A 13,596-nucleotide genomic window follows, 5' to 3' on the forward strand; every position below is an offset into this window, starting at 1 on the left:
GCCTCATGCACACAGCCATAATGTGTAATATGGCCATACCCAGAAAGGTCTTGGGGCCCATATTGAACCTACAGTACGCATGTCTTTGAGTTGTACATTTTATTATCAGGATACATCGCCCCCTGTTGGTAGAACTAGTTGTCTACAGTCCCTTGTTGTTGCCATCCAAGCTTATATTATAGCACTGCATGATTTTACATTGATAAACTCCCTGCAGGATAACATTAGTGTAATCTCATAAGCCTGGCCTGCACGTACAAGACTTCTTCTACTACAAATGTATCCAGTCACTTAATTTACATATATGTGTAATAGCCAAAGATTTATGATACTGTCTGGAGGAAAACTGCCCATACCAACCAATCACAGCACAGCTTTCATTTCCCTGGAGTAGTAATTGCCCATAGCAACCAATCACAGCACAGCTTTCATTTCCCTGGAGTAGTAATTGCCCATAGCAACCAAACACAGCATAGCTTTCATTTTCCGTGAGCAGAAATTGCCCATAGCAACCAACCAAGTATAAAGCTGTAGCTTGCTTTCCCTATATTTAATGGAGGCCATTGTGGCACCAGGAGAAGTATAATGCAGAATAGACTCAGCATGCATGTGGAACCTGCATTCCCTTAAGTTAATGGAGGCCAGTACTGCACCAGAGGAGGTAGTATTTAGTGTAGGTTCCTGTCCTAAAGAGATCGCCTTGACGTTGGCGGACAGGCACAAATGATTTTGTACAAAATGCATTTGCCAAGAATCTCACATTTATAACGTAGCATTAGCATTAGTACATTTTCTACACGATTGTATTTGCTTGATTATTGGTGTTTGCAGAGTGCTGTTGCATTGCTTGCTTTTGCTTTTGTGCTTTAGGCCATGGCCAGAATGAAAGCACTCACTAGTATTCACCATATAAGTTGCATTCTGTCTTAAAAAGTTAAAAATACAGTGCCACTAGCAAGAAAGCCCTGTGGGCCCCCCTGGCTTAGGGGCCTGGTCACAATCGTGACCGATGCGACCCCTATAGCTACGCCACTGTATAGAAGATGGACTAGTACAGTGCTGCAGATTTTAGTGAAACCAATAATGCATAAAATTGAATGTGCCGCCTTCACTGTTTGATTATACAGCAAAATGCAGACTCTGGCATCTTTTTATGATGGCAATGAAAATGGCACGTCACAGCTACCTGTCAGTGACGACAAGCATAGGTCGCTAGAAGAACTGTATTATCAGCATTTATGTCGCAAATATCACAGTTCAGAAAAATGCTGCACACTGGATCTGTCAGCCGCAGACATCAGCAGCGTAAACCTGCCGTCACCTTGCCCCGGAAATTATAAAATTCTATATTTCAGGTGACTCTTCCCAAAGCTCACGTTGAAGCAGCAAATAGCCTTTGGGGGTCAGGTCAGGGGGGGGCAAAGGCAATTACCTATGTTTGATTAGACCTCTATAAAATATTTTCCCCCGTGGAAGCTGCTGTACCATGCTTACTACCACCGAGCGGTACAGTTTGTGGATTCTGGATGAGGATTGTTATACAGTAAATACTTTTTTGGCTGAAGTCCCAGACTCTGGGTTTTTCACTCTTTTCCTCAAGTGAATACAATGTGCACAATATAGTACGATAATCAAACAGTCCTGTAATCTAGCACTGAGCTAGAGAGGCCATGAGTACTACATTGAATTCTTCGGTGGAGCAGATTCTGTTACTAGGACAAGGCCCAGCCAAAGCAGACATCCTCATGCAGTTACCTAAAGTGTCTCATTCTAAAAACTGGTCAAATGTTTACTGAGATGATCTCTGCACTATATATCCCATAAGGCTATATATGGGTAGAAAGTAGTTAACTGGCAGATGTTAGTTACAGTTGCCAAGTAGTGGGTTGACCCATGATCCCTCTGGTTAGTTAGCTGAGAGTCTGCTGCTGAACAGGCAAGAGACAAGACCTGTTTGTGTGTGCTGCTGAAAAGTAGGCCAAACAGAAGCCTTGTCCAGGAAAACACCATTCCTGAGAGTGGAAAACTGATAAAAATCAACCTTGCTGGACTGAAACAGTAAGGTAAGTGCACATTTATGGCAATAGACTTTACTGCATGTGGTAAGGGTTAATTGTCTCTGGTGTCTGAGACCATCCGATCTAGCACTGCAACCCGCATTGAGGAACTGCAGATAAGTATTGAGAGTGATTTCATGCCTTTAGTTAATTTGGGAATATTGCCACCTACCTAGAAAAAGCCTCTACCTCAGCATTGTGCCTACTGCTTGTATATGTACTACAACCTACATAATCTATTCAGTGAATAAATAAATCATCTGCTGCCTCCCCACATCTGCTCCCCTGCCTTACACCCCTCTGCCTATTTACCTAACATCAAGGGCACCCCAGCCACTACCAGGTGGGTGATCCCAAAGTTTAGAGTGTGCCCCAAGAAGAAGAAGGGTTGCGCCCCTCCAATCATTGCATGAGCAGCTCAGGGTGTGCAGGAGCAGGGATTAGCCACTGTGAGTGCTAAGACTACTCTTTGCCACTGCCATCACTCCTATCCTCCGCTCTAGCTACCACCACTCCTCCCCTGTGGACCAGCGTGCTGCACTCATATGAAGCTGCCGGTGTAGTGTTCACATGCCACAGGGATTTTTAGTTATTCCACCAATAACTTACATGTCCATTGTGTAGCAGCAGAGTTACTATGTAGTTAAAGGGATTCTGTCATGAGATTGGAGACCTATAAGCTAAACATATGGCCAGGTCCGTACTAATAACATGAATCCTAAACTGCCCTTATTAAACCTGCTTGTGGTTCTTTTAGCCCAAAAAACTGTTTTTTATAAGCTGTCACTCACCTACCTAAGGTGCCCAAGGGGTTTTTCGTTAACCCAGGGTGCCCGCCCGCACCCCTCGCCGTCTGGTGCCCAGAGCCGCCTTCCTCACCTCAGCCCCGCCTCCGCAATCCTCCCGTCCCTCTGCTAGATCCGGCGCCTGCGCACTAGGCTCAGCCTGATGCGCCGCGGACTCCTGGCAGCGGCTTCGTTGAGCGAAGTGCATCAGGCGGAAGCCGCTACCAGGAGTCTGCGGCGCATCAGGCTGAGCCTAGTGCGCAGGCGCCGGATCTAGAAGAGGGACGGGAGGATTGCGGAGGCGGGGCTGAGGTGAGGAAGGCGGCTCTATCTTGTTAAGATGTTTTTAGGTAGCTTTGACACTGCTGCATGGCTCCTACAGTCCTGTAGGAGCCATGCAGCAGTGTCAAAGCTACCTAAAAACATCTTAGCAAGATAGATTTGGCTACTAACACTGGATTACCTGCAGCTGGATTACCCCATCCTGACCCGAAGCATCGACAAAGAATAAAGAAAAAAGAAAAAACGAACTGATAACCAAAGCAAGAAAGCAACAGCAAAAAACCTAGAGAAAAGAAAAGGAAAAGGAAAAAAGCCGACTTTCCGAAACTACAGGGACGCAGACAAAAGCACGCTACTGAAGTCTTCACTACAGGTAAGCGGTCTCCAACCAGCTCAAATACCTGTATAGTGACATATCTTCGCATGCCAGCCTGCACCCAGTTGCAATACCTGTATAGTAACATCTATCTTTAAAAATTGTCCTTCAGCGCAGTATCTTAAATACATTTCATGATAGGAAACTTGGTGGAAATTATAACTTAAATCTATGCCCGCTCCCAGCTGGTATAGGTTTTAGTTTCTGGCATACATATATCACAGATGTGACAAATTTAGTGAATGACCCTCAATGTGTATGGCGGCCTCTTGACTAAGCACCTGCAATAGATTTCGGAAAATCTTTTGTTCTGTTGGGAGATCTATTCCCCTATTGAATAGCCATATATGCTTTGCCCCGCTGAGAGTCAGATTTTTTGGATGTCGGACAAGATAGGTGTGGCCTGCACCTTATCTGTATGGCCGGCTCTAGCTTATTATAGAACCTGACACCAACCATGGGGGAGATTTATCACAACTGATGTAAAGAAAAACTGGTTAGTTGCCCATAGCAACCAATCAGATTCCACCTTTCATTTTCCAAAGGAGCTGTGAGAAACGAAAGGTAGAATCTGATGGGTCGCTATGAGTAACTAAGTCAGTTTTCCCTTACTCCAGTTTTGATAAATTTCCTACAATTTTGTATATTTATTTTGTATAGCGCCCTATGTAAACCCACAGATAAGACAAACTCTCTTCTTGTACACTTCTACATATAACGGCAATGCTAGTGGGACCTGTCATTCAGGGGACTAGGAAAGGTTGTGAGGTGTCAAAATAACAAAAGAGGAAAACTCAAGGTCTTAACCCCTTAAGGACCGGGCTCATTTTCACCTTAAGGACCAGGCCATTTTTTGGAAATCTGACCAGTGTCACTTTAAGTGCTCATAACTTTAAAACGCTTTGACTTACCCAGGCCGTTCTGAGATTGTTTTTTCGTCACATATTGTACTTCATGTCACTGCTAAAATTGGGTCAAAAAAGTTAATTTTTTTGCATAAAAAAATACAATTTTTACCAAAAATTTTGAAAAATTAGCAAATTTCAAACTTTCAGTTTCTCTACTTCTGTAATACATAGTAATACCCCCAAAAATTGTGATGATTTTACATTCCCCATATGTCTACTTCATGTTTGTAGCATTTTGGGAATGATATTTTATTTTTTGGGGATGTTACAAGGCTTAGAAGTTTAGAAGCAAATTTTGAAATTTTCTGAAATCTTCAAAATCCCACTTTTTATGGACCAGTTCAGGTTTGAAGTCCCTTTGTGAGGCTTAGATAATAGAAACCCCTCAAGGTATTCAAAACTGTTTTTTCAAACTTTATTAACCCTTTAGGTCTTCCACAAGAGTTAATGGCAGATGGAGAAACAATTTTGAAATTTCTATTTTTTGAAAAATTTCCAATATAATCAATTTTTTCCAGGAGTAAAACAAGGGTTAACTGCCAAACAACACTCAAAATGGGTTGCCCTGATTCTGTAGTTTGCAAAAACACCCCATATGTGGTCGTAAACTACTGTTTGGCCGAACGGTAGCACATAGAAGGAGGGGAACACCATATGGGTTTTGGAAGGCAGATTTGGCAGGACTGGTTTTGTTTATACCATGTCCCATTTGAAGCCCCCTGTTGCACCCCTAGAATAGAAATTTCAAAAAAGTGACTCCATCTAAGAAAGTACACCCCTCAAGGTATTCAAAACAGGGTTTACAAACTTTGTTAACCCTTTAGGTGTTCCACAAGAGTTAATGGCAGATGGAGAAACAATTTTGAAATTTCTATTTTTTGGAAAATTTTCCAATATAATCAATTTTTTCCAGGAGTAAAACAAGGGTTAACTGCCAAACAACACTCAAAATGGGTTGCCCTGATTCTGTAGTTTGCAAAAACACCCCATATGTGGTCGTAAACTACTGTTTGGCTAAACGGCAGGACATAGAAGAAGGGGAATGTCATATGGTTTTTGGAAGGCAGATTTTGCTGGACTGGTTTATTGACACCATGTACCCTTTCAAGCCCCCTGATGCACCCCTAGAGTAGAAACTCCATAAAAGTGACCCCATCTAGGAAACTACGGGATAAGGTGGTTGTTGTTTTGGGACTATTTTAGGGGTAAATTCGATTTTTGGTTGCTCTATATTACTCTTTTTGAGGCAATGTAACAAAAAAATTAAATTCTAAAATTGTTTCTACATTCGCTATTTAGTTTTGTGGAACACCTAAAGGGTTAACATAGTTTGTAAAGTAACTTTTGAATACCTTGAGGGGTGTAGTTTCTTAGATGGGGTCACTTTTTTGGAGTTTCTAGTCTAGGCTACATCAGGGGGGGCTTCTAATGGGACATGGTGTAAAAAAAAAAACTGTCCATTAAAATCTGCCTTCCAGAAACCATATGGAGTTCCCTTCGTTCTATGCCCTGCCGTGCGGCTATATAGCCATTTACGACCACATATGGGGTGTTTCTGCAAACTACAGAATCAGGGCCATAAATATTGAGTTTTGTTTGGCTGTTAACCCTTGCTTTATTACCGGCAAAAAGGATTCAAATGGAAATTTTGCCCAAAAATGGGTGTTTTGGCACCGTTTTTATTTTATATTTTTAACCCCGTTCATCCGAGGCGTTTGGGCAAAAGTTATTTTTATAGCGACGACTTTTACGCACGCGACGATGCCCAATATGTATGGCTCTCAGACTTTGGAGACACTAAGCAGGCATCCTAAAAACTGCGGCCCTCCAGATGTTGTAAAACTACAATTCCCACCATGCCCTGCTGATGGCTGTAGGTTGTCTGGGCATGCTGGGAGTTATAGTTTTACAACATCTGGAGGGCCGCAGTTTGAGGATGCCTGCACTAAAACTAATATTTTTTTGGGGAAAAAAAAATGTTTCCGTGTCTCCAAAGTCTGAGAGCCATAGTTTTTTATGTTCTCTAGTGGACTGTTGGGGATTATAAAAATTTAGTACTCCATGGAAGTGTGATACTCCCTGAAGCAATCGATAATGCAGAGGCCCGGATGATCGGGGCACGTGTCACACTGAGTGGTGGTGTCCTTCCGTATCCCCCTCTTGTGACACACTCTGCACTTTTTTTGGGTTCGTCCCTTCTTTCCAGTATGGGGGACCACACCTGGAAAGTGTTGGCCAGGGACGATCCGGGCGCCTCCAATTCCCGAGGTACTCCGGCCTGCTCTTTCCCGGTCCGAAAAGATCAGGGCCTTGAGGACTGCCTCATAGAATTGGAGGAATGTCCCTGTGCTGCCAGCGCTTTGGGATAGTACAAAAGAGTTGTACATGGCAACCTGCACCAAGTAGACCGCAACTTTTTTGTACCATGCCCGGGTTTTGCGCATGGCGTTATATGGCTTGAGGACTTGATCAGAGAGATCAACTCCTCCCATATACCGATTGTAGTCGACGATACAATCGGGCTTGAGGACCGTTGCCGCGGTACCTCGCACAGGGACTGGGGTGGTGCTGTTACTGTGGATTGTGGACAGCATAAGGACATCCCTCTTGTCCTTATACCTGACCAGCAACAGGTTTCCACTGGCAAGGGCACAGGTCTCACCCCTGGGGATAGGTACCTGGAGGGGGTAGGCAGGGAGGCCGCGTTGATTTTTCCGCACGGTCCCACAAGCGAACGTGGATCTGGCGGCAAGGGACCTGAACAAGGGGATACTGGTATAAAAGTTGTCCACGTACAAGTGGTAACCGTTATCCAGCAGTGGGTACATAAGGTCCCACACGAGTTTCCCGGTAACACCCAGAGTGGGGGGACATTCTGGGGGTTGAATACGGGAATCTCGCCCCTCGTACACACGAAATTTGTAAGTGTACCCTGAGGTACTCTCACAAATTTTGTATAGCTTCACGCCATACCTCGCCCGCTTTGTGGGAATGTATTGGCGGAAACTGAGTCTCCCCTTGAACGCAACGAGAGACTCATCAACCGCGACCTCCCTTCCAGGTACGTAGGACTCCATGAATTTGGCCCCAAAGTGATCGATGACCGGCCGTATCTTATACAGCCGGTCATAGGCAGGATCACCTCGGGGTGGACATGCTGCATTATCGGAATAATGCAGACATTTCCGGACGGCCTCAAACCGGGAGCGTGTCATGACCATACTGTACAGTGGGGTCTGGTATAGGACGTCCCCACTCCAGTATTGCCTGACACTGGGTTTTTGGACTAGACCCAAATGCAGCACGAGGCCCCAAAATGTCCTCATCTCGGCTGCACTGACCGGCGTCCAGCCACCGGGTCTAGCCAAAAATGAGCCTGGGTTTTGAGTGACGAACTGTTGGGCGTACAGATTCGTCTGCTCCACCATCAGATTCACCAGTGGGTTACTGAAAAAAAAACTAAAATACTCAATTTCAGTAAACCCCACTGTGGGAATCTGGATTCCAGGATTGCCAGCAAAATCCGGAATCTCAGGCTCAAAGTCCACTGGGGGACACCAACTAAGTTCATCGGCAGGGGGCTCCGGTGGACTTATTTGGTGGGCCGGGAAACCAGTACGAACCCCAGGGCGGCTCGTACTAGGGTGGGCCACAGGATCCCTAGCATGTGGGGCCCCTGGCTCCGCCTGGCGGCATCTCCGCCGCCTTGGTGGCTCATCGTCATCCGATGATGATGAGGAGGATGCGGATGACAAAAGGAACGTGGGGTCATCCTCATCCTCACTGGGGCTCTCAGAGTCGGAGGCAATCTGGGCGTATGCCTCCTCGGCCGAGAACATCCGGCGGGCCATGGGTGTGTGTGCGTGTATGTGTGCGTGTGTGGAAACCTTTATTATATGTGCGTGTGTGTGGGGGCAACGGGTGTTCACGTACTAAAAAAGGCAAAAAAAGAAAGGGCAAGTGTTAGGAAAAAAAAAGTTCAAATTTGCTGATCAGCGGTACAACGCTGATCAGCGGTCGGTGGGGTGGTGCGGTGGTGGGGCGGGCGATGCGCTAACAGTGGACGGACGCTAAAAAGTGCCGGCCAGTCAGCGCACGCAGAAAAAAGAAAAAAAAAAGTGGTGGTGAGGGGAAGGGGGGCTGGTGGGGGGTGGGGGGGCTGGTGGGGGGCTGGTGGGGGTGGAGGGGGGGGGGGGGCAAGTGGCAGGGGGGGGTCTGGGGTCTGATGGATGGATCAAAAAAAGTTTTGAAATAAAATAACTTTTTTTTTTTCTAACTTTTCCCTTCTTTCCCTGCCTAACGGTGCCTCTCCCTCACTGACCCTAACCTACCTGGGTGGCGATGGGTGCAGGAGGGTGATGGATGGCGATTAGGGGGACGCAGGAGCTGGTGCCGAACGGTGCTGCACGGTCAGGGTGCTGGACAGGAAGAGGAGGGGAGAGAGGAGCGCAGGAAGTTTGAATCTCGCGCCTCTCTCCCCTGCTCCAATCAGCACCCTGGACAGCGGCGTTCAGCACCAGGGCCAGCACCGCCTCTCCAAATCCTCGGACTGCGATAGGTGGTGTATAATTACGCCACCGATCGCAGTCTTTTTCCGGTTCATCGGGTCACAGGACACCCGAATGGACCGGAAACGCAGAAAACCGCAGGTCTGAATTGACCTGCGGTTTTCTGCGATCGTCGATACGGGGGGGTCAAATGACCCCCCCCTGCATTGTTACGGGATGCCGGCTGAATGATTTCAGCCGGCATCCCGTTCCGATTAACCCCCGCGGCGCCGGAATGCCGATTTTAAGTCAGGACGTACCGGTACGTCCTGTGTCCTTAAGGACTCGGGAAATAGGGCGTACCGGTACGTCCTATGTCCTTAAGGGGTTAAAGGGGTTGTACAGCCAGTACATATTAAAGACCTATCCTCAGGATAGGGCATCAATATCAGATCAGCTGAAGTCCAACTCCCGACACCCGATCCGATCAGCTGTTTGAAGAGTGTAATCTGGAAGAGGGAGTAGTGCTCACACTAGCGCCACCTCCTGTTCAAACCACTGATCAGCAGGGGTGTCGAGAGTCGGACCTCCACCGATAAGATTTTGATGACCTATTCTGAGGATGGGTCATCAGTATGTACTGGCTGCACTGCCCCTTTAATGTAGATGTATTGGTATTTAAGGGGAAGATATTAAAAGATTATGGACATCTTTGGGGGCAATATTTTTATCATTGTATTCTACTCATTCTTTGCAAAAAAAACAACTTTTTTTTCTTTCAATTAATCTTTTTTGAAAATTTTCAGCAGTTTTTCCTTTACAGCTTTCACGTTCAGTGTATCTGCAGACTGCTGCTTTCTGCTTCACCGTGAATCTATCAGAGACCTGCTCTAACTGGTCGATCTGTAGCCCTTATCTGTACGTTCCTAACAGCTTTTAAACACTCAGTATCGGTAACTTCTTATCATTTTGTAAGGATTTAGCTTACATAAGTTTATATGAGCTGAAAGGAGTTCAGAGATAAGGCCAATAGGTTTAGAGGTCAGAGGAGCTCTCTGATGGACTCACTGTGATGGGGGAAGCAACAGTCTGCAGATACACTGAAAGTCAAAGCTGTAAAGGAAAAATTACATGTTCAATACAGACCAATTGAAAGACAAAAGTGTGGGGAATTGGGTCAGCACAACCTGTATGTGGTGCACATCACTATGGCGAAATACATATACAAACGAAAAATACAAATGTGATAGCACACTGCATCCAGCATTCTGCCCTGCCTCCATGCTGGATGAGGCATTGGTGTACATTTTGGCCAAAGCGTAGTAAGCCACTCACCACGTCAAGGTCGCCTCTATGGAGTGGTCCCTAACACTAGTTCCTACCTGTTCATGGGCCATGACAGCCACACAAAATCCAGGGAATGCAGGTCAGCGTGCACGCCAAGCACACTCTGCTTTTAACCCCGTCCGGTGCCATTATAGCTTTCATCGGATCCAGGGATGCAAGTACCAACATGCATGCTGAGCCCACCATATACTTCTCCTGGAGCCAAATGGCTACTGGTAGGTTCTATATAAGCAGACTCAGTTTTATACTGACTTTAAAACCAGCCTCCAGGACAGATTGACTGGTCAGGTGTGCAATGACTCCAAGGAGATCGCCATGCCTCCAATATATACTGCAAAGAAAAAATGTGGGGAATTGGGTCAGCACAACCCTGTATGTGGTGCACATCACTATGGCGAAATACATATACAAAAGTGTCTTTTTTGGTAAACAATGAGTAAAATACAATGATATATTTTTTTTGAATGCCCCCAAAAATGTCCAAAGACCAAATGGGAAAAAAAGATTTTTAACCCAAAACGTTTCCAGTTTAATGATATTGATGATCTATCCTCATGATACGTCATCAATATGAGCTGGTTGGGGTCTGACATCCTCCTTAGTGATCAGCTGTTACTTGCCGACAGAACTACCACTGAGAACGAAGCATGAAGCACGGCGCCATTCAAAGTGTAGTGGTCATGTCAGGTTACTGCACCTCAGCTCCCATTCACTTCAATGAGATCCAAACTGCAATGACCCAACACGCCCACTTCAATTTGAACCAACCACCACTAATCTGATATTGATGACCTATGCTAAGGATAGGTCATCAATATCATTGAGAAATATTAGGTGGTTGTAGTGGGCATTCCTTAACATGTTTAAAGGTGAACACCCCCTATAATTCTATAGGAAGCTACAAGACGGATGCATACTTTCCCATTTTGCTATTATTTAGCAGACATTTCACCCCTTATAATTAGAAATATAACTTGTGATCCTCACATAGTCCAGGTGTTCACAGGCATATCTGAACATTTATATTTTCACTGTAGAAGTGTCTCATTCACTAACCTCCCCATACATTTGCAGTGGCTGGGTTTGGGGTTGCCCAAATGCTACGTTGGGTCCCCTGGACACCGTTGAGGTGTCACTATGTGTTGCTGCTCTCTGGAAGCGATGGAAAGGCATGGCGAACCCCATAGGGAAATAAGTCCAGAGAGTCAGGGTGTGCAGTTAACCAGTGCTTCTTTACTGGAGGAACTCAAGTGCAAAACAACACAGGCGAGGTACTGTGCTGGCTTCTCCAGTCTCCTCCTGGGCAGAAGAAGGAAAGGCCTGAGTTAGCTGTCCCTTCCTCTCAGAAGGCTGGTACCCTGGCCAAAAGCCTGAGGCCCACGGTCTGTGGCTCAGTAGTCTGGCTGGCTCCTTGGTCACAGGTCTAGTGATCCAGGTTCTGTGGCTCAGCATCCCCATCTCAGCATCTTCTTTTGGTCAATCAAGTAGTCTGGCAGAGTCTCCGCTTCGAAGCACCGTTCCCTAACTGCAGAACACTAGTGGGAGGGGTGTAGTGGAGAAACTTAACCCAAACAAATACAATGTTACAACTCTGGTCTCTTATAGACTTGCATTAGACCTTCAATAATGCTCAATGGCAATGACTAGTGATGAGCGAAGCAAGCTTCGCATGTTACATCCAAAGTCGCTTTGTTCAAAACTTCGGATTAATACTGTACTGAGATAGAATGTATGGTCTCCGATGAGCCAAAGTTAGTTATTAGCAAAGTCATGCATGACTTCATTGAACAACTTTGGTTATTGATTTCTACATCGGCTTCAATTCCGAGGTACCAGTCTGATCCGAAGCTGAAGTTCGGTTTCAAGTTTTAAAGTGGCTTTCCACTTTAAAAATCAATTGCCCAAGTTATTTAATGAAGCCACGCACGACTTCGCAAATAACTAACTTCGGCTCATCGGAACCCATACATTCTCTATCAATGACGCAGCAGTTTTTCCAGACAAAAACAAGTCTTCAGACATAACAACGTAGCTAAACCAGACATCCAAAAGGTCAGTCTGTCTGGTGGTAAACAAGTCTGTCTCTTCTCTAAACCGGTAACTGTGGAAAATTACCAGCTTCCCATTATTAGCTAGAAAGTCCCAAAAGTCTCTCAGTATTCATTAACTCTTTCCACAGTGCTGTGCAAATAAAGTGCAAATGAATAGGATATATATCGCAGCAAACACATAAAATGCAGTTACACAGTATTAAACAGTATAAGGCCTCTTGCACACAAATGTTTTTTTCCGTTTCCGTCCCATTTTTTGCGTTCTGTATACGGTCCCTATACGGAACCATTAATTTCAATGGATCCGCGAAAAAAACGGAAGGTACTCTGTATGCCTTCCGTTTCCGTATTTCCGTTCCGTTCAAAGATAGAACATGTTCTATTATAGTACCAGCTGTTCCGTTCCACAAAAAACGGAATGCACATGGACGTCATCCGTATTTTCACACTCGCTTTTTGGCTTTCCGTTTGTGATATCCGTTCAGGGCTCTCACAAGCGTCCAAAACGAATCAGTTTTGCCCTAATGCATTCTGAATGGAAATGGATCCACTCAGAATGCATCAGTTTGCTTCAGTTTGCATCAGTTCAGCCTCCATTCTGCTTTAAAGATGGACACCAAAACGCTGCTTGCAGCGTTTAGGTGTCCATCTGATGAAACTGAGCCAAACGGACACAATCTGGCACAATCGAAAACGGATCCGTCCTCCATTGACTTTCAATGGTGTTCAAGATGGATCCGTCTTGGCTATGTTATAGGTAATACAAACGGATCCGTTCTGAACGGATGCAGACAGTTGTATTATCTGAACGGATCCGTCCATGGCGGATCAGCACAAAACGCGAGTGTGAAAGTAGCCTAAGTCAGTGCAAGTGAAATAAAATAAGGAGTTGATGGCTTTGCATTGGGAAATAGGGGCACATGTCCACACTTTAAGGTACCCCTGCTCCAGGGGACTACACATTAGCTACAGGGCAACTCTGGTCATAGCTTTTCTAGGTCCTGAGACCTGCTAGTAGTGGGAGCAGGACAGTGATTGGTATTTCAGCAGGTTCTTCTGGCATCACCCCCCTGTTCATGCCCACCCTGCACCCCCCTATTAGGATCCTGATGCCTTCCCAGCTTCTTCCTCATGATTGAGCAGGACACTTGCACTGAGCTATGTAAAGCCTCTAATCCATGTCCTATGGCACACTACTTACCAGCACCAGCTAATAAACCTGCAGCCAATTGCAGGACGTGTTTCACTGACAGTCGCTGCTGTAATACATTTTACTATTGGACCACCACCTACTGTTGCTACA

Source organism: Bufo bufo, chromosome 2 (assembly GCF_905171765.1).
Source record: "Bufo bufo chromosome 2, aBufBuf1.1, whole genome shotgun sequence".
Lineage (NCBI taxonomy): Eukaryota > Metazoa > Chordata > Amphibia > Anura > Bufonidae > Bufo > Bufo bufo.